Raw genomic sequence first — 26,970 nt, 5'->3', positions numbered from 1 at the left:
ACTCACGAAAATTATATCCATTCATTCCCTAAAGAAGTATGTATCCCACACAAGCACAGCTTTTCCCATAATGGAGGAATAGGAAGAATCCTTGTGTCGTATTGGAATGACTTACTATCAAATGGAAGCTACATCTTCCACTGGCAGGAGTGATGGGCCATGATTGGTACCACAAGTGGAAACTGGAAATATTCTGAGTCATCATTCCTATCAAAACATCTCTGTTTAGCCAAGGATCTGTATATGTGCACAGGAATGATAGTCATATTAATTCTATCCTTAGTCTAAGGTGAGACCACCACCATTAAAATATCACAGTGCTTTTTCTGTAGCATCTCCTTAGGCAGAGCTACAAAACATAGCTCTGCATCCTCCAAATGTAGATTTCCATAATATACCATATACTGATGTCTTTAACATGTTGCCTTGGCTCTAATTTTTCTGGCTTTATAGTCTTGCTGGGCTTGGGGAAAAAGTCCCTTTAAGGAAGAAAGCTCTATAAAGAAGAAATAAAATAATGATCCCTTAAGAACCAGAAGGGAGATACAGAATCCATTGCAAGCCCTAAGAAGAGATTATGCAAATCACCATTTTTTTTTCTGGGAAGGAGAGAGGGAGCAGTGTAAGAGAGCTGGTAAAGAGCTTCTGAGAAAGTAAGAATCCTTCTGTCATGCCAAGGGCAAGCACCTTTTCTTTCATACTATCCCCTTGATGCTTTTCCCAACTTCCTTCCTGATATCTCTTGTGTCAGCAGTAGATTAAAATTTATTGAGGGTTCGGATACACCAAGTGTCCCTTCATTTTCCCCAGTGTTTTCATGGCTCAGTATAGTACATTCTTCCACTTCAGCCTTTAAATCCACATCTGCTCCCCTTCAGGAAAACCTCTGGTACTTTCAGAGAATCTCTGGTGGATTTTCCCAATCTACTTTGGCTGCTTTTCTCAGAAAGCCTGCCTCTGGCATTAGTAGCTCTCTCCCCGAGCGCCAGTGAGGAAACCTGAAATGTCAGTTTATGTCCAGATAATTTTGCAAAAGGGTCTTATTTACATGAACCTCTTCTGCCTGAGCAGCAGGACTCTAAAGCATTCCAGCAAGGGGAGGAATATTTCAGTAATGGAGATGGGATGCTCAATTTATTGTTGTTTCATATTTTTGTCTTACTGAGAATATCTGATACTTCCTGTAATAAGACTTTGCCTGTTAAATGTAGCCCTGGATGCTTGGGGACAGGGTACGCAGGGTACCAGACATGAAAACAGTACATGTGTCCTTCCTGTACTCCTCCTAATGCCCTTGTGCCTTAGCAGCCCTCAGGGCAGCAGTTTCCGGTGGACCTGGACTGTGATACGGAGAGTGGGCACAGAGAGCGGAATTACTGGGGTGGGAGTGATGGAGAATGAGAGAAAACAGGACCTGAAGGATATGAATTAGAATAAGAGGGCAAGGAGCAGATCTCTGGTGCACCAGAGGTGAGATGAGGATGTCTTGGACAAGGATCCAAGTTGGAAAGGACCTGAGACCACACAGGAAAGGAGCCTGCAGCATGGAAAGGAGCTGGGAGTGGAGGACTGGGCATGACTGATCACTGACAGCTGGGACTGGGGTGAGGAGCCTGAATGGAAACTGGTGTGGCAAGGGTGAGAAGTGTTGAGGATGAACCATATGGATTGGGATGGAGAGAAAGAAATGGGTAACATTAGAGTGAATCAGACTGTGGCAAGTGAAGCGAAGGGCAGACACTTCTGCGTTCACTCACTGCTCACCTTCTTGCACTGGGCAGGAGCACAGGCTGGAGTTTCCAACCTGTGTTTCCTTGTTCTTGGCACACATGAAGACTTCCAGCAAAGCATCTTCTCCCCTGCCTGTGCTGATCCACATTGAAGATGATAATCAGCTGTTGCTATCAAATACTGTCCTGGTTTTGACCGGGACAGAGTTAGTTTTCTTTTTAGAAGCTATAAGAGCTCTGTGTTTTGGATTTAGTCTGGGATTTGTTATGAGAAAAATGTTGGTACTGCACTGATGTTAATAGTTGGTACTGAGACATCAAGGACGTTTCAGCTTCTCCTGTTCTTGCCAGTGTGTAGGAGCAGAACAGGCTGGGGGGAGCAGGGCCGGAACAAAGGGCCCACAACTGCCCTTAGGAATTGGACTTAGATTTAGGATTAAGGGCTAAATTGGCCAGTTGTCATGCCTGGTTTATAGATGAAGGTTGACCAGGAAGAAGAGCTCTTGCTCTTCCCGGAATGCTCTTTGGAGGGCTCTCTCTCGGACTCTTGGTCTCTCAGAGTCTTATCTCTCACTCTTTTTTGGAGCCAGGATTGCGATGTCGGGACTTACCTGTTTCAGGATCGCTTGCCGGGATGGGGCAGGGGTTGGTCACTGGGTGATGAGCAGTTATGCTGTGCATCACTTGTTTGCATATATTATTATCATATTATATATATCCATATATTGTTATTATTATTTTGTCACCGTTACTTTCAATTTTATACTATTATTATTATTATTAAACTGTTCTTCTCTCAACTCACAAGTCCCCTTCCCTTTTCCCCTTTAATTCTTTTCCCCATTCCCTGGGAGTGGGGAAGGGTGAGCAAGCGGCTGTGTGGTGTTTAGCTGCCGACCGGGTTAAACCATGACACTGCAATAGTTTGAATTTTTTGAAAGTTATTTTGGTATATTTACAGGATCCAGCCTGGCTTGAGCTCTATGATTGACATCATGTGATAGAAAAGCTTCTGGCTTTTCTGATTGTGCAGTTTGCCTGCACGTTGAAGCAAGAAATACTTTCCTCAGATTCCATTCCTTCATTTGCACATTTCAGATTAATCTCTCGGCCCTTTTTACAAGCTGAATCTAGTCTGTTTATTTAGCTGGATAAATGTCTGATATAAAATGTTATTAGCCCAACAATTACTTTTGACACCAGAGATGAACAAAATCTCTTTGCCATGTAAATTAGGAAATCACACCAAGTCCCTTCCAGTTCTGAGAGGGCACAGTTTTAAAAGACATTCAAAATGCAGAACATCAGTTAAAGTCATTAATATTTCTGTGGTGGGTATGGTTCATACTGGTCAGCCTGAATACCACCAGCCATAGGATTTTATTATAATTCCTCATGATAAAGCTATCCCTGTGCATCATATGCAGACCAAAAGCCCAGTCGCAACATTAATCATTCCACTTGATGATTCTTCCAGCTCTGCCCAGATGGCATTTCTTTCGAAAATAGCAAAAAGTATTAAAAGAACACGGCCTGATCTTCAGAGGAATGGAAAATAGGAAGGCAAGTCCAGCCTTTGCAGTGCTCCTGTCAGGATGCCTTTTATTGTCAATTCCGATTATTAACCAGTATTACGGACTATTAATGCAAAAAATAATTTACAGTGCTGGAAATTTAGATTTGGGTCTTGATTCCCTCCTCCACTTCTCCTGTATTCTCTCTGATGTGGTGAAAAGACTCTGTTTAGTGAGTATGCATGAAGCTCAAGATTTCAAAGGAGCCCAAGTCCCATTCCTAGCCAGTGCCGTTCGGGTGGCTCTGACACTTTACTATTTGGAAAACTTAGCTAGAACCTTTCTGAAGTGATGGGCTTTGGCATCTTCAGTGTTTGGTTTCCCAGTCCCTCAGGTCCTTTTACAAATATTATCCTAATGGAGTATTGCTCGGAAGTGGGAGCTTTTTTGATGGGCTGTGTTTGTTCAGAGAACCTGTGTAAGCTAACATGAACGTGTGTGTGCACAGAAGAAAAAGAGCTTCGTATGAAGTTTTCCACTCATGTAGCTGTGCTGTGACATTCTTTCTTATTAAATGGAGCTATGTAGTTTTTCCCACACGGTAGAAAAATAATTGGATTTCAAACAGACATGCCAGAGCCTGGTTTACCCAGATGCTGTTCCTTTATGGCACAGCATCTCCTCTAATTCTGCAGGGCTGTTCTGGCCATCCGGGTCACCAGCAGCCTCATTAAAGCGTACAGGCATGGTATGCCCACAGTGAAAACCATGACTGGTAAAAAGAACCCATTGTAATTAACTATAGCATCGATCTCAATCTAGGTAGATGTTTTTTAATATTTAAATTACATTTAACCACTCCAGTAGAGATGAGCAGAAAGCGGGAGAAGTAGAAAGAAGCAAAATAATGATGCGATTAATATTCACACTACAAAGAATTCACGCTTCCCATCTGTCAAAGATCGTTCCCATCTATCAGTCCATAAATCAGAAGCAGACTGACAATTTGTAAAAAATATTGTCATTTATTCAGCGAACTGCCTCTCTCTTCATGTTTTAGCTTGTTGTCCATTATCTAGATTTTAAAAATGTGGTTATTGTCCATAACTCTTTCCTGACTTTTTTGTGCAAACATTTTGTCAGCCTTGGCCAGAAAGTGTGTGCAAGACTGTCCTATTAAGTATAGTAGACCTTGACTGTTAAGTGCACCCCTAATTCCTGCTGAAAGCAGCGGAATTTACGGCATCGAGCTTTAAAGATGGTTATTCTCAAGGCCTGGATCACTTGCTTAATCTCTACCAACTATATGGCTTTTGCTAGAGTAATTTCTTTGATCACTACACAAATCTTTTTGATTAAACAAATGTGTTCCGAGCCCACGAGTCCTTTATTGCAAACATTTATACTGTTGTCCTCCTGACCCAAGCAGTTAGCGTTTGGGGCCCGGCCAGGCTGTTTCCATTAAGAGGAGAAATTGATGACAGGAATCAGACAGTTTTTTTTGGTGCTGTCCTGCTTATTTACAACAAATATCCACAAAGTTATGCTTCCCTGAACCTGGCAGAAACCACTGGAGGCAGCTTTTGAATGTAGTTTAAAAATCCAGTACAAGTGCCTTTAACTTTGTCTTTCAGGGCCACCTGCACAAAAGCATTTCTTTTGTTTGCCGTTGCCTTTTGTCTCGCTCCTGGCCTCTGCCACCAAGACCTGTGTCATAGAATCATAGAATGGTTTGGGTTGGAAGGGACCTTAAAGATCATCTGGTTCCAACCCCCCTGCCATGGGCAGGGAAACCCTCCACTACACCAGGTTGCCCAAAGCCTCATCCAACCTGGCTTTGAACACTTCCAGGGATGGGACATCCACAACTTCTCTGGGCAACCTGTTCCAGTACCTCACCACCCTCAGAGTGAAAAAATTTCTTCCTTGTATCTAGTCGAAATCTCCCCTCTTTCTTTGCAAACACTGTCCTGCTACCTTTGTCATCCCATCAGTCATGCTGAGGTTCACTCTTGCTTGTCGTGGCCATCAGCTACAGCTGCTGCCAGGTACCTTCTTCCATAAAAGAGTACAATTATCTACTCTGTAGGTGAAAGAATGTCTAAGTAACTAAACTCCACACAGCTGCTCTCTCACTCCTTCCCCAGTGAAGTGGAGAGGAGAAAATATAATAAAAGGGTTGAGGGTCAAGACAAGAACAGAGGGAGCACCCACCAACCATGGTCCCAGGCAAAACAGACTCAGCTTTCTTAAAGCAAAACAATTTATTAACAGTTACTTAAAAAGGACAAAGGGAAACAAAACTGGTTACTTGAGAGGATAAAGAGAAAACAAGGCCAGATCTTAAAAACAACACCTCCCCACCCCCTTTTTCCTTTCGTTCCTGGCTCTACCTCCCTCCGAGTGATGCAGGGGGACAGAGAATGGGGGAGTGCGGGTCAGTTCATTCCATGTTGTTACTGCTGCTCCTTTCTTAAAGGAGGAGGAGTGCTTACACTCTTTTTCTCTTGCTCCAGTGGATCCTCTACTCACGAGGAAAATCCACAAACTTCTCCACTGTGAGTCTCACCCGCAGGATGCAATCCTTCCCCATGAGATTGCTCCAGTGCGGGCTTTACCACAGTCTCGGATTCTCAGGGAGTTGTTGCCACTCGCTCGGGGTCGTGGATCGTCCCACGAACTCCAGATGCCTCTCTACCTTGCCATGTGTCCCATGCTCCACGACCATCCTCAGGCTCAGGCATCTCTTCCCCGACGTGGGCTTCTCCACAGGCTGCGAGTGGGTCTCTGCTCCGCCGAGCCCATCCTGGCTGCAGGGGGGCCATCTGCTGTCTTGACACCGGTTGCAAGGGAAACTCAGCTGTGGCACACCTCGTCCCGTTCCATCTTCACTGACCTGGTGTCGGTGTGGCCGTTTCTCTCAGATCTCAGTCCTCTCTGGGTGAACTCGGCCCAGCGGGCACCCCGGGAACGGAGCGCTCTCCGAGTTCCCCTGGCCGCTCCACCGCTGCCATCCTGAGCGGGTGGTGCTGGCCCGGCATGGGCAGCCCCCAAACGGGTGCCAGGGAGCGGAGACAGTGCCCTCCTCCCTTCTCTCCTCGCTCCTGGGCAAAGCACCTTTTCCGGTTCCTTTGTCCCAACTTAAATAGGGCAATTCGCAGAGGCACCGATTGGCTCAACCCTGAGGGGGATGGGAGTTTTGATCTGGTGACCAGAACCAGGTCTAACCCGGTTCCAAAACCAGGGAAGTCACAGGGAACAAATACCCTCTCCTGCCACCAGAACCCCTTTACATCAAACCATCACAAGATGAAAAATGCTGTTTATACAATATCAAAATGTTCTGCTTTTGTTAAAAAAAAAATCTAGTTTAGAAAACAAACTCCCTTTCCCTGGCTAGAGTCTATTAAGATTATTTTGTTTGGGTTAGTTCAGCCCAGGTAAAAGTATTTTATTCTGTTGATCTGCCTCAGAAGATTTAGTTTGCTCTGTTTAGCAAATAGTCATGCTGTATTCCCACTTTGTGCATTGGTCCATGAGACTGCAGTTTGAGATGCTATCATCCCTGGTGATCTAGAGGTCACCAAAGGATTGTTTCCTTCCTGCACAAGACAAAATGGATTTCTTTCTGAGTATGCTCTATGTTTCAAGGTAGAAATCGTCTGACTCTGGTGTATCATAAAAGATGATAAAACAATCCAACTTGTGAAAGGGAACATGGGCATCACTCTCCTGAGATATAATGCCTGTGCGGTGAGGTGTTATAATGAAAAAGGCATATGGGTGTATTAAACTAATTCCAAAAAAAGCATGTAAGATTATATCAGTAATCAACAGTGAAGCTGTTCAACTGAACTTCAGTCAAAATATTTTATTTCAGATGACAATGTCAAAAGAAAAATTTTATTTTTATGTTCTTAACTCGATTTTTTTTGTGAGCATGCAGCACAAAAACATCATAGAATCATAGAATGGTTTGGGTTGGAAGAGACCTTAAAGATTATCTAGTTCCAAGCCCCCTGCCATAGGCAGAGACACCTGCCACTATACCAGGTTGCTCAAAGCCTCATCCAACCTGACCTTGAACACTTCCAGGGATGGGGCATCCACAGCTTCTCTGAGCAACCTGTTCCAGTGCTTCACCACCCTCATTGTAAAAAATTTCTTCCCTAGATTTAATTGAAATTTACCCTCTTTCAATTTAAGGCCATTGCCCTTTGTCCTACCACTACATGCCCTTGTAAAAAGTCCCTCTCCAGCTTTCCTGTAGGAAAATTCTGGAAGGCTACTAGAAGGTCTCCCTGGAGCCTTCTCTTCTCCAGGCTGAACAACCACAACTCTCTCAGCCTGTCTCCATAGGAGAGGTGCTCCAGTCCTTGATCATCTTTTTGGCCCTCCTCTGGAACCGCTCCAACAGCTCCATGTCCTGCTTATGTTGGGGACCCCAGAGCTGAACGCAGTACTGCAAGGAGGGTCTCAGAAAAACAGAGTAGAGGGGCAGAATCACTTCCCTCGACCTGCTGGTCACACTTCTTTAGATACAGCCTAAGATGCAATTGGCTTTCTGAGCTGCCAGAGCACATTGCTGTCTCATGTTGAGCTTCTCATCAACAAGCACCCCCAAGTCTTTATCCACCAATGCTGTAACCTCATCATAGAAGTCCACCAAATTTGTCAGGCAATTAGTGAAGCAATGTTGGCTGTCACCAATCACCTCCTTGTTTTCCATATGCCTTAATATAGTCACCAGGAGGATCTGCTCCATCATCTTGCTGGGCACACAGGTAAGACTGACTGGCTGTATTTCTCCAGGTCTTTGTTTTTTGTCCTCTTTAAAAATGGAGGCTATGCTTCCCCTTTTCCTGTCAGTGGGAACTTCACCAGAATGCCATGACTTCTCAAATATGATGGATAGTGGCTTAGCAACTTCATCTGCCAGTTCCCTCAGGATCTGCGGATGCACCTCATCAGGTCCCATGGACTTGTGCACCTTCAGGTTCTTTAGATGGTCTCGAACCTGATCTTCTACAGTGGGTGGTTCTTCATTCTCCCATTCCCTGACTTTGCCTTCTGCGACTTGAGCTGTGCATCTGGAGCTCTTGCTGATGGCCACGACAAGCAACAGTGAACCTCAGCATGACTGATGGGATGACAAAGGTAGCAGGACAGTGTTTGCAAAGAAAGAGGGGAGATTTCGACTAGATATAAGGAAGAAATTTTTTCACTCTGAGGGTGGTGAGGCACTGGAACAGGTTGCCCAGAGAAGTTGTAGATGCCCCATCCCTGGAAGTGTTCAAAGCCAGGTTGGATGAGGCTTTGGGCAACCTGGTGTAGTGGAGGGTTTCCCTGCCCATGGCAGGGGGATTGGAACTAGATGATCTTTGAGGTCCCTTCTAACCCTAACCATTCTATGCTTCTATGATTCTATTATTTCAGTATTAAGTGTGGACATAAAGTGCCAGTAAAATACAGGTTTTGGATGAATCTATAAGTTGTTACCACATTTTTGTTTTAGTCTGTGAGTTCTCAAATTTGAAGCCATCTTTCAGGAAGTGTGTATAGACATTAGTTTATCTTTAAGACCTCTGGATATTAACAGTTTTATAACTTATGTTATCATGCATTCCATCTCTCTTTCTCTTTCATGTGTTTCTCCACTCTCATGGCTTTCAACTTTTTTCAGTTTTGAACTCCTTAGATTTTTTCCTGTGGAAGTGTAGACCTCTGTATGCCATATTCTAGCCTGCTGAAAAAAGCCCTTTATTTCTTAGTTAGTCTCTGCAGATCCCTTAGAATTTTTCCATGAGCTGCCAGACTGAAAAACCACACATTCGCTGTCATACCCACATCCATTGGACTGTCGTTTTCTCTTTCCCTACTTCATGCTTTCACTTATAGTACATATTCTTGACAAATACAAAGTGCGTCTCTGGCCAAGGGATTCTAAAAGAAAAGCCTTTGCCACGATTACCCTTTTCAGCTTTTATTGACTTTGAGTCTTGAGAGATTTCTTGCTAAAGACTACTGAGGTCTTTTGCTAGTTAGAAAAAGAAAAAAATCCTCTTTTTTTTTTTAGTCAAAAGAAAAAGCAAACTTTAAAAAGTCAAACGTCAAAGTTTCCACAGCAGTCTGAGCACCAGGAGAGTAGACATTGCCCAGGACCAGTAGGCTCAATTTCAATTCTCCTTTACACTTTTGTCTTTAGTCCAAACACTCTTCCCGTACCACAGTTGTTTTCTACATAGCTACAAGGCCTTTTATACTTTCATTAGTATTAACAGAGATTCTCAAGCTCTTAAACCGTATGTCATATTGTGAGGACTCTGCCTCAACATCTGTCTGAATCACAACCGTACTGAAAAAATATTGACCTCTCTCTTGTGTCCATGTCAGGTATCTCAGCAGTAGAACTTCAAAGTGCTTGCGAGACGTCTAATGGTGCACATGGCACTATGTATTACAGAAATAACCAGAAATCAAACAAGAGAGAGTGAAAATATATAGTTAAGAATGGTACGTTTGTGTATTTGTTGTAAAAAGTTACATGAGCTATGACTGTGCCCTTGTGTCTCCTTTGCCTTGATTTTTTGCTGTGCGAACAGCAAAAGACCCAAAAGACCACAAATAGCCAGCCTTTTGTGCACCTGTTTTATGGAGAATCCTTTGAAATAATGCAGTATATGATGTGCAGGCTATTTTTGTGGGGTTGTAAGGACTTGTGTTATCTCCTTTGGGTCTCTCCTCACAGAAGGGAACTGCCGTACTGGCTGCCAAGGAAAGTGCTTGAAACAAGCTCCGTATACCTGTTCCACCTATTTTAGTATAGCAGAGGGTATACTCCTAGCTGCAATTCCAGGCTCTGCCTGAACCTTTTATATCTCTCATTCAGTCTATTGGTGTCCTCCATAGCATAAGATTATTGGAGATCTCAGTGCTTTTTCTTTCTGAATATGAGAAAGTTATTAACTCCGAACTGGCTTCTCAAACAAGAAGCTTCAAAGCAGTGAGTGCAATTCACTGTAGCCATCAGGAGCAGGCAAACCGGCTGAAAGAGGACTATGCATCTACCCAGGTGCAGAGCATATCTCAAGGCACTGCATGAGCTCTGCTGATTAATCACCTTGTCCAAGCTTAGAGGGACAATTTGAGGCAAGATGGTGTTTGATGCTTTTTAATGAACAGGACGCATCACGATTCAGGCATATGTGATTATGGTGGCTGTGACTCCTTGACACAGCTCTTTGAATCAGGGATGTTGCATGGAGAAGTCATCAGACCCCCATGGACAGTGGCTACGAGGCAAATTCTGATTAAGGAGAGTGCAGGCTCTGTCCTTGCATTGGCTCAGGAATCTTCAATTTTGCAAAATGGAAATATGAAAAATTGAATGGGAAGAAATCCAGTTTTGAAGCTCTCAGAAGGGAATTGCAAAAGAACTGATCTGTTTTTAAAAGCCTTAAATCCCCTGAAGCTTCTGATTAGTTTATTGAAAAAGTCTTCGTAAAAGATGTAACCAAACCCTAATCTGTTGCTTCGGTAAGGAACGTATTCAGGATGAAAAGCCCAGCGCTCTGCCCTGCCAGCACGGAGAGAGCATTTCAGCTGTCATCCGAGTAGGCACCTGTCACTCCCATCAGAGCAGCAACAGCATGATTTCTGACCTAATTTTAGAATATCAGTGATATTGAATGGAGATCTGGGTGCTCAGACACTATGCAAACCAAGACCCAAAACTACAAACGCTGCTTCTTTTTCTTTTCCTCTGCCCCTGTGAAAGCCTCAAGGAATATGAAGTCTTCCCTAAGTCTATTTCTGTTCCCCAGGCTTTTCTTTCCACAGCGATGGGCTGATCCTCACATATTTGCATGATGGTCTGACCCACTTTGAACAAAGTTATATGCTGATCAGTGAAAATCAGAATACTCTTTCCTAGATTTTGGATTATTATTTAAAAGGAAAGGAGACCCAGAGCAATACGCTATATTCACTGCTGCATGACAACAGTTGCAGTAAAGCAGATACACGGAGAAACAGGAGTCTGCCTCATGGTACAAAGACTTTCTCCAGGCATCCAGTTTAGTTGTGGCAAGAGCTGTGGGACGTGAGTTCTACGTATAAGTTTACTCTTTAGTTATAACTGTGGTTTAGCTGGATGTCAGGGCTGTGCAAACCCGGTTCTCTTCAAACATTAATTCCTTGGCTGGTGCAGCAGCTCCTCCTGGCTTGTCACCTGCAGGGATCAGACAATGGACTGATTTGAGATAATGGACAATTTGAGGTAACAGCTTCAAGCTTAGTGATTGACTGAAGCTTCACAATTAGATTTTCGGCTGTCACAGGAGCTCTCCAGGACGATTCTAGACATTCCTCAGCTCAGGTCCTGCTGCGTGTAGTCCACTTTGTAATACTTAAAGGTGTTAATTAACATTCTGAGTGGAGTGTCCCAAAGACTCCCTTAGATGTTCCTGCTTTAGAAGTGATGAAATTTTGCAAAGATAAGACATTTGTAAGCGCTCAACAGAACACAGAGGACAGTCTTTAATATGTGGTGAAGATGGATTACGGATGTGCTGGTCTGGTCACACAGGACTGTGGCCAGCTGGGTTATAAAAACTGATCAGAACAGAGCTTTGGGATGTCTCTCTCAGTTGAGCTGAAGATGCTGGTGCATTTACCAGGTACCCTTGTGATGGAGACTACTGTCACTACGGGTCAGAAACCTGTCATCCCATTGGGAGATTTTGTTTCTTATGCAAGCATTGCCCTGTGCCAGGATCCCTCCAAATTATTATCTCCTTTTAACAAAGACTCTGTCTGAGTGTTTGTGTGACACCTTTCTCCTTACGCTGTGGCACCTGGGAGGGAAAGGACCCCAACGTGAACCTGCACGCAAAGAGAAGGGGCTTCTTTGAAGACATGAACTGCACAGCTGAAGCTTCAACTGCCACATCAGCCTGCGGGGTGTCCCTCTTATAACCAGTTTGCTCAGGGGTCATTTACCTCATGGGCACCTTTCTTCTTTCTTCTTTTTCTTCTTTCTTCTGCTTAGTGATTTCTTTCCCCACTTTGGTTATGTGTAGGGACTGATCCAAGGCTGAGAACCTAAAATTGCACCAGGTAAATTCTTGAAACAAAGCAGTTTCCTCACTGGGAAATCAGTGCCAGGAAATTAATTTGCTACAGTGCTGAGCTTGCGGCATCAATGATGTGCATGGAGTTGAGCAGCTGTTGAACACTCCTCTCCTCCCCTGTCATGCCACCATGATGCCATGGTTGGCATCAGGGTGTACTGCTGGAAGGAACTTGGGCTCCTTCTTATGGCATTCAGTAAATTCACCCTGGCTATCTAAATAATAAAGTTAGAAGAAAATGGTTTTTACATTCCATATAAAACAGAGATGATATATTTGTGGAAGCTTTAGGCATCTCATAATAAGTATAACTGAACGCTAAGAACCTGAATACATTCATGATTTGGGAGTTTTAATTTTTTTTACTCCCACATTAAAATCAGGATTTTCTTATTAGAGAAAGCAGATGCATTGCATAAAATTGTTCATTCAATCAAACCTATCTTCCCACAGAAAAAGAATATATTTTGATGAGGATATTTTTGCCATCCTTTCCAAGTATGCATTTGGGGTTTTAATATTAGACAAGCAAATGAAATAACAATATAGAAAATTTAAGGTTTTTATCCTTTGTATTACCACTCTGTCAAATTCCAGTTCCATTTAATCAAAGGTCATTCCACCTTCCTTATTACCCTGGTGATGAAAGGGACAGCTATATGAAGAATCACATATAATTATATCACATAACATAATTAGCAGTACTGCTGTCAACTACCAGACACAGTGTTCAGGTAACCTCTGCCACCAGTTACAGCGTTGTTCTGCACTAAAAATCTCTTTCTAGTGACCTAGTCCAAAACTGTTGCTTGCACTCTTGAGTCTTCCTGTCCTGTAATGTTCTTCGTGCATACTTGGAATTCTATTTTGGAATTTAATATCTATTTTCTCTGTCAGGTCTGTAAAGATTAAAGTAAAATTTAATTGATAAGAAGTATTTTATCCTATCCTAAATTTGATTTAACTGCAATGTGAATAGGGCTCAGTAAACGTTTGTTTTTCTTTTTTTTTTCTTTTTCCCCAGGATAGTGCTTAATATGGATTAAAAGCAATATTCATAAATAACTAGGCACTTTTATGTTTCATGCAGATGATTTTGTGTTATATTTATGTCGCTGCTCTTGTGACTCTATTAATTGCTGTGACTATACAACATCTAATGGTGAAAGGACCATGATGGACCTGCAGTTCACCAGATCCAGTGCGAAGGCTGAAAACCTTCCTTTCGATTGCTCCTATTTTAAAGAAAAAGTACAGGCACTGCATATAATTTGTATAAAAAGGAGAAGATGAGCTCCATCTAGAAAGTCCAGTCTTTCAAGGATTTTCCTCACCTTGCCTCCCAAGGACTTTCTGTGCCAAAGGCTCCCAAAGGCGAATTTCCTGACATTCAGAGACCTTTGGAGCAACAGGTACTTAGTTGCTGCCTTTATGGGACCAAGTCATAAAAATCATAATAGAAGCATGGTTTTGTGACAATTGTAACGTCAAACATTTGGCAAAGTTTTTGGAAAGCTGTCTCTATTTAGTACCTTAACTAAACCTGCACTCCTTAGCGACAGCAGAAAACCCCAACAAAGATGACAATAAACAAAATTTAGTTTGAGATTGTCCCAAACTAGTTTGACTTGCTAAAAGTACCTTATTACGTTCTGTTTAGGTTAGAGCCTCTGTACATAAAGAATATTGTGAAGGATCACTGGGACCAGACTAAATATTTCTACCAGTCAAGCAAAATGGATATATTAGGGCCAGTTCCACTGGCCCTGATATAACAAAACCCTTAAACATGTGCATACATTTAAGTCTGGGTTTATTTTTGCAATTGTCATTGAGTACAGAGCAGAATATTCGAAAAATTATTCACAAATAAAGCATGTGCTTTGGCAAATTAAGGCTGGAAATACATAAGCAAGCGACTGGATTTATTTTTTGAAAAAGAAAGGCCATGCTACTGGGATTCAGTATCCCCAAACACATCCTTTTAGGCTGCTGCATATCTGCCGCATACTATGGATAATAAGGATGGTTAAGAAAGATCCTCCTTTTTTATTTACATTTGTCCTGCACTGTAAGCTTTGCAATCAGTGCTATTTATGAGAAATGGACTCATGGAAGCTGTTCTACCATCCTGAGTGAACACAGATGCTTGGAGCCAGACAGTAAAACAAGGAAGAGAGGCACAAATAATCTCCTTCTTCCTTTCTCTTTCTGATAAGTACAATCTCAACCTTTCTCAGCTCTAAATCATACTGTTGATTTTGTGCCTAAACTGGGTAAGTCTTTAAGATGCCAAGACCTAAGTAGGTTGAAATGGCACTTCCTCTCCTGAGTGTTTTTGAACCACAGTGATGGTGGCTACCATGCTTCATGAAGACTTCATGAAGTCAGGACTGCCAGCATGTGTGTGTGAGTGTGATCTGAGCACACCCACCAGATCAGATCTCTCAGGTTACTTGGCACCAAGATTTTGAATCCCAACTGGCCCTAAGCAAGAGATGTGCCTGAACCTGAGCTGGGATGCAGGAGTCCAAGACATGCAACATCACAGCTTTAAGCACGTGACTATTGGAGGGCAAGGCAGGGCTGAAATAACATGTCAACAGCCTGACTCTTTGTTTGGCTCTTGTTCCATGTGCCCAGCAATGAGCAGTTCTTGATGTGTTTGCAGGGTAGCGGGATTTAGCCCCGTGCCTGGCCTCTTCTGGCAATGCTTCCTGGCCAAGCTGTGGTTACTGGCAAACATCAGTGACAATATCTTCTTGTCGTTGATATACAGCTAGTGTCTTCTATGTTCAGGATGTCACAGTTGTGCGCATCCCTTATGTTTTATACTTAAACATACCAGAATTAACCAATTGTCCATGACAGTTCACTTAAAAGAATCACAAAGATTAGAAGTGGAAACAACTAAGCAATATTTTTAATAGCCATTAATTCATATGAATGACATCAAAAAATAACATGGCAAAAATAAAAACGGTAACAATAAATTAATTTTTGTTGTAGTTTGTACAAACAGTAAGTACTCATTTGATCTGAACACTACTGCCGTGACACAGGCAAATATTTATAGCCTCATTTATAATGGGCAATACATAGTGCAGAGATGATATGTTCTTTACCAAGGTCAAGCAATCAGTAGGGGAGGAAAAAGTTGCATATAGGACCAGACATCTTGACATTCGTATGTGAGAACTTGTGACGTCCCTATGATTTGTTCTGTGCCTCTCTTAAGTGATTTAAGAATGAGATTTTCAAGCCTCTTTGAGATGTTAGTTGCAAATAGAGCTATGTCCCAGTTCCTTTTGTCCATTTAGGAAACCGAAGACATTTTATTTTTATTGGCATTACAGTATCTGCAGTTATAGTCTGGGGAAAAATATGCCAAAAAATCCACCCCAAAACAAACCACCAAAAAAGCAAACACAAAAAAGAGACAATTTCTGCTTCCAGCAGCAGCACAGAGCTAATCCCTGCAGTGTGTATTTGTCCTGGCTAGCTTTAAATAGCCAGAACGGTGAGAGTTTCTACATCTTTTAAAAACATTTCACAACCTTTGCTAGTTTATAATGAGGCTGAATTAGCACCTTCTTTATTTCCTAGGGGCTGTCTTAGCGTCAGGGTTGTTGGAGAGTCGGTGAGAGCAAAATCCCGTAGCCGCGCACGGAGAGAGGAGCAGCCTTCGGAGCTGCGCATGCCTGGCTGGAGTTCACAGAGCATGAGCCAGTTTTTGCACCCACAGAGCAGTTCATTTCTTGGCAGCTGAATCAGAATAAAGCTCCAAGGCTACAGCGGCCCACAGCCTGCTGTGACTCGGTGACCACAGAACCTAATTTGTGCTGGATAAAGCCCTAAAGAGATTAACTGACTCATAACATATGCTACTTTACCTTCGACAAATGAACCTCGGATACAGTGCCATGTTTCTGATCCCTCTCTAAATTTTGCAAATACTCCACTGCTTAGTCACAGATATGGGGGAACCTGAAGAAGAAAAAACCAACCTCCTCTAGTTTATCATTCCTACATTCTTTGCAAGCGTTTCAAAAGACTCTATGTTGTGTTTTGTTGTTTGTTTTTTTTTTCTGCCAGGAATGTGACATTTCACATTAAGGAATCTATAAAAAATGCATACATTCATTTTAGGGAACCTCTGAGAAACAGCTGCAGGTGTGTTACCTGTGGCACAGCCACGTAGGAGAGGCAGGTGCATCCAAGGTAGAGTTTATCAAGGGATGGGTCACAAATAAGTCCATAAAAGTCACTGAATCTCTTCAATCTCCCCAGGACCATAAAGAGCTCATTGGAGGTGGTCAGCAGCTTGAAAGAGGGACCATCAGGAGCAGGAGTGTCAGTCAACAAGGTCAGGGTGTTTCTAAAATAGCCTGATGAGTGTCTGAGCTGTGAAGCAGATACACTTTGTGGTTCAGTGGTTCCTGACTCCATGCTGTGGAGCTGACCAGGATGAGTTATTCTTCCCTGGCAGCCCACACACAACAGTATTACATGGAGGAGGAGGTGTTCGTGTTTGCCCAGATGTCATTCCAACATGGAATTTGTATGTGGGTTCAGGGAAATGCAGTATCTGTAGCATAAATGACAGTGAAGCTCAATTAATTTCCATGTCGTGAAACTCTACCTTCCCAAAGGATTCAGAGAAAGGCAGCCAGGATGGTCTCAGGTACAGGTCATCTTCCACAAAAGCAATAACCTGACATCATTGGTTATGTTTCATAAATCTTTTGAAAACCCAACCTTGTTCTTCACTGTTAAAGTGAAAGGCATTTATTATCACTGATTTCAAATACAGCTAACTTGATTAAATTCAAGGCATTTCATCCTAACAAAATAAAACCAAATATCAGCACAAACACTATTATAAATGAGCTAATAAATACTGAATCAGATGAATGATGTTGCTGATTAACACCTTTACATTTTGAGCCTACTTTACTGTCATAACTTAAAGCCAAATATATCTGTAGACTTCAGGAACAGCATCCAGATGAGGCTTAAATAGGAACTATTCCATTTGAAACGACATATTAGAAAAGAATTTGACTCTTCTAAGATAATGTAGACCTCAGACACTAAAAACCCTTATGAGTGTCCTCAGAATTGGAAACTTTATGGAGAGAGTTATGGTTGTTCAGCCTGGAGAAGAGAAGGCTCTAGGGAGACCTTCTAGCAACCTTCCGGTACCTAAAGGGGGTCTCCAAGAAAGCTGGAGAGGGACTTTTTAGAAGAGTGTGTAGTGACAGGACAAGGGGTAATGACTTTAAACTGAAAGAGTAGATTTGAATTACATCTAGGGAAGAAATTCTTCACTCTGAGGGTGGTGAGGCACTGGAACAGGTTGCCCAGAGAAGTTATGGATGCCCCATCCCTGGAAGTGTTCAAGGCCAGGTTGGATGAGGCTTTGAGCAACCTGATCTAGTAGAAGGTGTCCCTGCCCACGGCAGGAGGGTTGGAATTAGATGATCCTTAAGGTCCCTTCCAACCCAAACCATTCTATGATTCTATGATTTAAAGTTACCAGTTAGGATCCTTCCTGGTGTCTTTTTTTCATGAGATTTTCCAAAGGCCCTTAAAAATCAGGCTATCCAAATCCAATCGAGAATTGAACTTCAGTGACTTTTGAAAAGCACAGTCTTACACTGCTTTTCTCAGCATATATACGTCAAGGAACTGAATTATTGCAGTTAGCTTCTAGGCATACACTCCAAAGACCGAGCAAAGTGTGTCAGCTGCTGTGATGCAATTGCACTCACTTTGCTGTTGTGATCATGGTCAGCGGCTGCGGGTGAGCCGATGGGCAGGAACTCGTGCTGCAGTAGATCAATTGCCAGCCATTGTTTGAAGACAGTGTGAAGTCCAGCGTAGAGAAGTTCCCAGTATCAATGTATGCGAGGGGGCGAATTCGACACCATATCCTGCCAGTATGCCTTCAGGCTGATCCAAACCCACAATTAGTGCTCTCTCATAGATCAAACGTGGTTTTCAGCTCAAAGACACAACCAGCCTGCACAGGCTGCACATTTTTATGCTTACAAAACTGTTTGATTTTTGTGTCTGGAATCCTCTTAACTCATATACTCATTGGTCTCATGAAATACATAGCAGGCTGGGCAGATCGAGTGCTTGCTGTGGCCGATTAACTAGGGATCTTCTTCCTTTCCCTTTTCTTTTCAGACTTCTCTTAGCAATGAAGCTAGACCTTACAGCCACCAGGAAAGCAAAGCTCTGAACGTGTCAAGCTGGTAAAATGTGAAAAACAGTTATTTCTGCAAGTGAAACAAGCTCAGAAGTTTCACCACCTGAGCATAGACCCTGTGCTCCCCAGCCTGTTAAATGCATGTATTGAGTTTAGGCCCAGGTGAACAAGCCAATTCCTTAAAGATCATAAAATTGGCATAGGCCCATTGGACTCAGTGGAGCTATGCAGCCAAGGATGCTTATTTAGCTCAAGGGGACTGGTATGATTTTAATCTAGGAAGATTTGAGTGTTAAAACCTCTCTGGTAAAAACCTGGGTGGAAAAGAAAAAAGACAAGAAAGAAAGAAAAAAAAAAAGAGAGAAAGGCAGAGAAGGAGAGAGATTGTAAATACCATTGGCAGCAAGCGGACTAGAAGCAGCTGTCTCTGGCAGACGTGTTTCATTGAGATCAAACAGAGAGCTGTGGATGTTTGGAAATAACCCACATTTACTGTATATTTAACCACAAGCTTTCCGTTTGTTTGGAGGCAATCAGGGATTTATGCTGAAACAAGAACTTTTCTCACCCAGGTTTTGTTCAGAAAGCACCGCTTCCCTGTGGCACCGGTGTGTGAGTGCCAGGATGCCACATGAAGCAAAGGCAATCCACAGATGGAGGAGGGCTCCTGTTCTCACAGCTTTCGGTCACACAGTCCTGAAGGTAAATGGAGCTGTTTTCAGAATGTGCCTTCCTCCAGGAACCTAAATGCGTCCATTAGCAGGGGGAAAAGGTGAAGATGACTTTGTTCCTTGGATGTGATAGTAGTTCAATCGTGGCATCTGACAGCCATTACCACTGATGACTCCTCAAGACTCCTGTGGGCAGTGTCTCCTGCGAGGGACTCCACCATTTGCCGTACCCTCACAGGGATGGCAGTCAGTCTGGGGACTCAGAGTCCATCCTGTATCATCTGCACAGATCGTCTGTTCTTCTTAACATGAACACTAAAAGGCTGTAATTTTTGCCTTACCAGCCCTGTCACATTTCCTCCCTATTCAGTTTCTTTTCTTTTCAGTTCTTCCCTATGTAAACACTTTTTTTTCCCACATATGCAATCTAGTATTTTAATTCTAGCGTTTAAAGTCTTAAATAATATAGTAGTGCTGCTGTCTGCTTGCACGACTGTCTATGGACTCTTGTCGCATCATGGCTATTAAGATCAATTGCAAGGAGAATGTAAGATGATAGAACGCAATTACCTGGGTTGGAGGCCTGCCCAGACTGCCAGCACCTGCATTCCCTTAAAAAAAAAAAAAAAGATAATGACTTTGGAAAGTCTAAGTGGCACCAGGCAAGCTACCTTGGTGCAGACACTGCTCTTTGCTAGTGCTCTTGAGGCAGGTCTTGAACCCGCCTTAGGACTTCACCTTGAAAACCATGAGGCTGCTTCCAGGATGTGTTTGACAGTCCTAGTCTTGCTGGTTGGAGGTTGTGTGAGCCTTGCAGAACTGCCCTGCACCACTGATCTAGTTGTCAGTGGGATTTTGTGGTGAAACTAAGAGAGAATTGTGAATCCCTGTGATGATAAGTGGGGAAAAAGGGCCTGATGAACTTCTCACATTAGGAAAAACAGAGTACTACTAGAAATTGTTCACGCAAAAGTAGCAGAAGGTGCTTGCTTTCCAAAACAGATCACTTCACTGATCTGTATTAGGGTATAGCTCTCCCAAAGAGCACAGGGAACAGGCAACCAGGCACAGGGAAAGGCAAACATCTTTTATGCTGGTTTTGCCTTATGGCGAAAACTCAGCATGAAATTATGCCCTGAGATACCATAACGTGGAACTGCACTGTCAGTCTCTTGAAGACCTCAAGATAATATGAGACAGCTTTTCAAAAAGGACTGAAAACATTCTCTCAGCAAAAATCACTCTTGTTTTTAAATTACGCAACAGAAAGACTACTTCTCCAAGCGATTACACGCACCAGAAAACTGTGTTCCTCTTAAAAAAGATCATAACTTTATGTTCTTATTCAAAGAAATACACGCATATGGGCCTGCTATTTATGTGTGTAGGCACCATGATAAATCCCCATAATAAATCCCGAGATGAAAGTAACAGTTCAGAATTTGCTAAAACACTATGGTGTTATGGAACACTTTCAAAAGTGTGGATTTGTTTTCCACCTTTTTCCCTGGTAATAAATATTGGACTCAGCAGTAAGAGCTTATAATGGAGCCACAGTAGTACTGTAAAGCATAGGATTTACGAGCCAGATCTGTAGAACATAAATTTTCCAACAAGGGCTGTAATTATATAAAATGCTACATGAATCCAACAATGTGTAGAAATCTATTTTTAGGGCAAGAGTTTGCCAGTTATCAGGGTTTCAGTCTTCAGTTGGGAATTAAAAACCCTGCAGGAATGAGGGGTTCAATAGCTTATTGGAACTGGCATGTGTCTCTCTTTTGTCAACAAGACACAAATCCCTCTCAAACCCTGGGAAGGGCCCCCATTACTAAGCTGTCCTGGTCAGTTCTGGGTGTCTCTGGTACCAGCACTGGTGTTAGCACACAGATAGTTCAGGTCACGGTGAATAAAAATATAAGAGCTGGTGGAGGAAAGCAGGGATTCACAGGAAGAAGGGACCTGACTGAATTATTTTCATATCCTTAATGGTTCTGAAGTGCTATCAAGTCTAGCACAAGTCTTCACAACTCCTGAATAGATGCAGGTTGTCTCCTTTGAGCAGACAGCAATTTAGCCTAAAACCAGGTCATACTTTTAGGTCAGCTCCAAGGAAATGCCAAGTCTCAATTCCTATTTAATTCTTTTCAGTGGATGAAACTTTTCATGAAGTATTGGTCTTCCCTTTCCATGCACTAGCTCTGTGTCGACTTCACAGGGAGCAAAGAAATTTTACTGTTTTTCTCTAGATCACTAGTGCCAGTTATTGTGAATAGGAACATTGCGCTAGTGAAATCAACTGGAAATAACCTTATATATTCTCATTTAGGCCATGTTCTCTATAAAAGCAACAATCTGCTCTCTCAGACTGTCCTGTTCCTACCTTCATATTAACTCCTGCAATGAATTGCTCTCAATGCTGTTCCTTTCTCCCCTCACTGCCTTTTGTTTTCATTACATCTCATAACATAACTTTTGAAATTAGACGTACATCCTGCATGCAGGTCCACAGGAGTGGTGCACTAGGCTAGTCAATGGTTTCCCCAGCTTCTTTAATCATAGAAATCACAGAATCATTTACGTTTGAAAAAACCTTTAAGATCATTGAGTACAACCGCAAAACCAACACTGCCAAGTCCACCACTAAACCATGTCCCTAAGGACCACGTCTACACGTCTTTTAAATACCTCCAGGAATGGTGACTCAACCACTTCCCTGGGCAGCCTGTTCCAATGCTTGACAATCCTTTCAGTGAAGAAATTTTTCCTAATACCCAACCTAAACCTCCCCTGGCACAACTTGAGGCTGTTTTGTCCTGTCACTTGTTACTTGGGCGAAGAGACAACACGCACCTCGCTACGACCTCCATTCAGGTAGTTATATAGAGCAATAAGGTCTCCCCTCAGCCTCCTTTTCTCCAAGCTAAACAACCCCAGCTCCCTCAGCTGCTCCTCATAAGACTTGTGCTCTAGACCCTTCCCCAGCTTTGTTGCTAAGTTGCACTGGAGACTATCTATGCCTAAGGAAGGTTGTGATCATACTCGACAATATACAGAAAAATTTTAAAGAAAAAGTAATATAAATCTTAAGAAAACATGGAAGTAAGCCGTAAATTTGGCTTTTATAAGATGCCTTCAGCTCTTTGCCTTTGTTTCCTCAAACTGGGGAGTGCAGGATTGTCCTGCCTCACAGAAAAGTGATGGCAATAAATGCATAAAGAGTAAAATGTGGATAAAGTAGCACAACAGAAGCCTCTTCATACTCATATACATGAATGCATATATACCTGCAGTTTGCAGACACACATAAAATAACAAGTCCAAAATGCTCATTCTTAAAAATAACTCCTTGCTTTTTTATACTGAAGCATTTTCTGAAGCCTAGTTCATGAGATTTGGAAGTAACTGCTCTGTGGTTTGAAACAATCTCTAGACATCTCCCAGTGGTTCTTTACACTGGACAAACTTCTAGTGGAATCTCACCACTGAACTTTCAAAGGATATTAAAATCTGCCTTTGTGTTCTTTTTTATAAATTTTATCTACCATTTGCCGTTTGCACATTTGTGATATTAAAAATGACTATTTGGTGCTTTCCCCTTAGAAGCTGTGCATTTTTTTCCTCCATAGATACTGTTTCCAAAGCTCGTATTTGTCACTTCAGCAAAGCACATGAATGAGCTATTTAGCCATATAATAAAGTAACAATGAATGAAGCAAGAGGACCAATTGAATTGGTGCTATTATTTCAACAAAATCCTTTCAGCAATTGCCTCTCTCTTCATAGAGACCTTCACAGCATTATTTCACTAAATGACACCATGAATGTAATTACTTTGATTCAGAGTGTTGGAATCACACAGGTAACAAATTACACTGCCCCCTGATGAGTAATAATTCAATTATTCAGTGGCCTTATAACAGTTTGAAATAGCCTATTCTCATTTCACAAACATCATATTTACTGCTGGAAATGAACCATTTCTGCGAAGTGAAATATTAGATCTATATATCTTCGCACATGTGAGCTCCCAAATGGATCACCACATAACTGCATACCTTTGGTGTTTTTAATATTAAAGGGACTGCAGAGATGCTGAGCCTCTTGGGTTACTCCATCTTGATAGATGTGTACATATATTTTGCCTATTTACTACCTGGTGAATCAAGACTTTATTATGAATATCAAGCAGCAATTGTTCACAGAGTGAGGCTGGATCTCAGTGGCACCAACGCTATTGGAATTCATCCTGAACTGGAAGCAGAATCTAGATGTGTGCCCAAAGAGACATTCCTCGGACATGACTCTTCTCTTCTGTCCTCCGTCATAAATGAAACATACAGTAGTGCTAAAGCCAAGAGAGTATAAAATAGGGGTGAAGAGGGGAAGAAACAACTCTGATTGCTGAAAGGTCAGCTCAGTTAGCCTTTCGGGGTACAAGATGTAAAGCCCAGTGAGATTTTCAAATGCTTTAAGTGACGAATTCCCAATTATGCAATCTCCAAATTGTATTTAGCGATCTAGGAGCTTGTGAAAATTCTACAGGTGGATGTCTATCTTCAACTTTAAGGGCCTAAACATTTTTTAAAACTTTGGGTGTCTTCATCTACCGTGGTGTGATTTATACAAGTTGTATTCATCTCACAAGTGCAGCATTCCTTCAGGCTGGCTGCAGGAGGCATCAGTGAGGAATTTCCAGACCATAATTGCTGGGTTTGGTCCTAAATAAGAGCAGCAGCAGCTGCTGCAACCCCTTTTTTGTCTAATACTTGGAAGTTTGGAGTTTTTCTCCAGAATGTGGCAGATACAAATTCCATTTCAGAATTTGCCTAAAGATGTCCAAACTTCTGCATCCTTGGGGACCGTCTTTACAACCTGCATATCAGTGATTTGATTGAATAGCTTTCAGTCTTTCTTATGGAAGCTGTGCCATTATAAATGAAGTATTTAAAGGTATGTTAATGTCATAAGAGCAAGACGTGCTCCACAAGTTCTCAGCATACACCGCTGAGAGTGGAGGAGGCAGAGGGCTGTCTGCCAGTAACTTCTATTAAATTATCATTACAATAAGGAGGTGATTTTCCTCTCAGGTGAGGACTCAGTCCCTAGACAATGGAATCATTCTGTCTCTGTCAAAGAATTTCCTCAACCAGAACTGAAGTCTGGCATTGTAGTATATTTTTCCCAGCTTTATTTAAAAGCAATGGTCATTTAGATGGTTTTGTAAAAGTCAGTGTCACAAGGTGGATGTAAAAATATCGCTTTATGACTTGCAATAACTGAATTCCACTAAGGAAACGTACCAAAACTTTGCAATAAATGGCCACAAAGTTATAATAAGATGAGGGATGAATCCCTCAAGGGAAAATGAGAAAAATGAAAACAGACGAAGAAGAAAATTAAGATGATTATCTACGAAGACTCAGTGCTGCTCACCAGTATTCAGACACACATCTCCGTGAGTCTAAAAAATTCTGGAAGATCATGAGCATACATAAGTACTACGGATTACTGTGGACATATAGAAACGCAAACCCACATGCAAGGAAGGGTAATCAAAGACCAAAACTTTCTCATGTGTTTTTGAGAGGAAGAAAGTTTCAGGTGACTTCAAGCTTCCAGTGATAATGCCTATCATCTTTAAAAATCTGGCCATCTACTTTAATGCTTACAAGTCTGACAACACTTTCTTATGTGATAATTTCCAGGCAAAGATCTCAGTACAAGTTTAGCCTCAAACAAAATTTAGTTACCCTGATAAAGCAGCTATGAATTTCACAAATTCTGTTCATACTTTAAAATGAGCGAAGTGAATAATGAAGACTTCAAAAGACAAGCTCATTGCAATTAAGAGCGTGAAAGAGAATGGAAAACTCAGTCCAAACTGAGCAACATTTCTCTAGCACTTCACATCCTTAAAGCAAAGTATGTTGTATGTCTTTGTAGGATTAGGAACTATTTTACTATGATCTACTGTTCTGAGAACTCCATCTAGCATAGAGACGTTTAAGTAGCACCCATCTGCTTAGAGAGGTAGAAATTCAGTCATGCCTGTGAAGTAAATTCAAGTTTCAATCACTCCATTAAAATCAATAGCAAAACTGTCTTTGAGTTAGCAAGGTTGTCAATTGACCCACCTATGCCACAAGCCATGGCACCTAAGCCACCTATGCTATGCCACAAGTGTTTACTTTTCCTCACCACGTAACATCTACAACAGTTATTTCAGCTCTCAAAAGCATAAAATGGCTCCTATGGATAAAGATTTCAATTGACTCTTAAGACAGAAAAGACAAGATTAGCTTGTCTGCTGTTGTCTGTCCTGTCCTGATTGCGGCTTAAGGATCTAAGTGTCTAATCCTGAGGTGGGTTTGAAGTAGAATTCAATCCCCAAACCTCCTGCTATGTTGCCACCCAATTCTGAAGGTGAGTAACCCCACCAGCTGTCCCAATTTTTTTAACTTTGATGCACCCCAGGCAGTTACAGAGCAGTTTGGCCTCTCTGTCATGCTTAAGCTTGACTCTGATCCTGAAAGCACTCTTGTGCCTGCCTCCCTTAAGGGATTTTCTCAGGAACAGAATGAAGTTTGCTGCTGTCCTGTGAAACTCAATTGAAAAAGAATTTTTACTTCCTCTTAAACAACAGAATTTGGAAGCAGAAAACCCTTATATTTTTGACAGATGTCAGTTCCCCACTTGCCATCACTCAGGGAACTTCTTTTCTTATCCAAGTGCACGTAGAGGTTGGTGGGGAAATCAGGAGGAGGAATTCAATCCCTCTTCTCAGCACTTTTCAGAGAACAATTCAAGATTCTACCTGGACTTGTGCAAAGCTTTTGACACTGTCCCGCACGACATTCTTCTCTCTAAACTAGAGAGGCATGGGTTTGATGGATGGACCACTCGGTGGATAAGGAATTGGCTCAATGGCCGCACTCAGAGAGTAGTGGTCAACGGCTCGATGTCCAAGTGGAGACCGATCACGAGTGGCGTCCCTCAGGGGTCCGTGTTGGGCCCAGCCCTCTTCAACATCTTTGTCGGTGACGTGGACAGTGGCATGGAGTGCACCCTCAGCAAGTTCGCCGATGACACCAAGCTGTGTGGTGCTGTCGACACGCTGGAAGGGAGGGATGCCATCCAGAGGGACCTCGACAGGCTGGAGAGGTGGGCCCGTGCCAACCTCATGAAGTTCAACCAGGCCAAGTGCAAGGTCCTACATCTGGGTCATGGTAATCCCAGGCACAAATACAGACTGGGCGGAGAATGGATCGAGAGCAGCCCTGAGGAGAAGGACTTGGGAGTACTGGTGGACGAGAAGCTCAATATGAGCCGGCAATGTGCTCTTGCGGCCCAGAAGGCCAACCGCGTCCTGGGCTGCATCAAGAGGAGCGTGGCCAGCAGGTCGAGGGAGGTGATTCTCCCCCTCTACTCTGCCCTCGTGAGACCTCACCTGGAGTATTGCGTCCAGTTCTGGAGCCCCCAACACAAGAAGGACATGGACCAATTGGAGAGGGTCCAGAGGAGGGCCACGAAGATGATAAGAGGGCTGGAGCACCTTTCCTATGAGGACAGGCTGAAAGAGTTGGGGCTGTTCAGCCTGGAGAAGAGGAGGCTCCGGGGTGACCTTATAGCGGTCTTCCAGTACCTCAAGGGGGCCTACAAGAAAGATGGGGAGAGGCTGTTCAGGAGGGCCTGTTGTGATAGGAC

Source organism: Tauraco erythrolophus, chromosome 1, assembly GCF_009769465.1.
Source record: "Tauraco erythrolophus isolate bTauEry1 chromosome 1, bTauEry1.pri, whole genome shotgun sequence".
Lineage (NCBI taxonomy): Eukaryota > Metazoa > Chordata > Aves > Musophagiformes > Musophagidae > Tauraco > Tauraco erythrolophus.
This window is presented reverse-complemented; position numbering follows the sequence as displayed.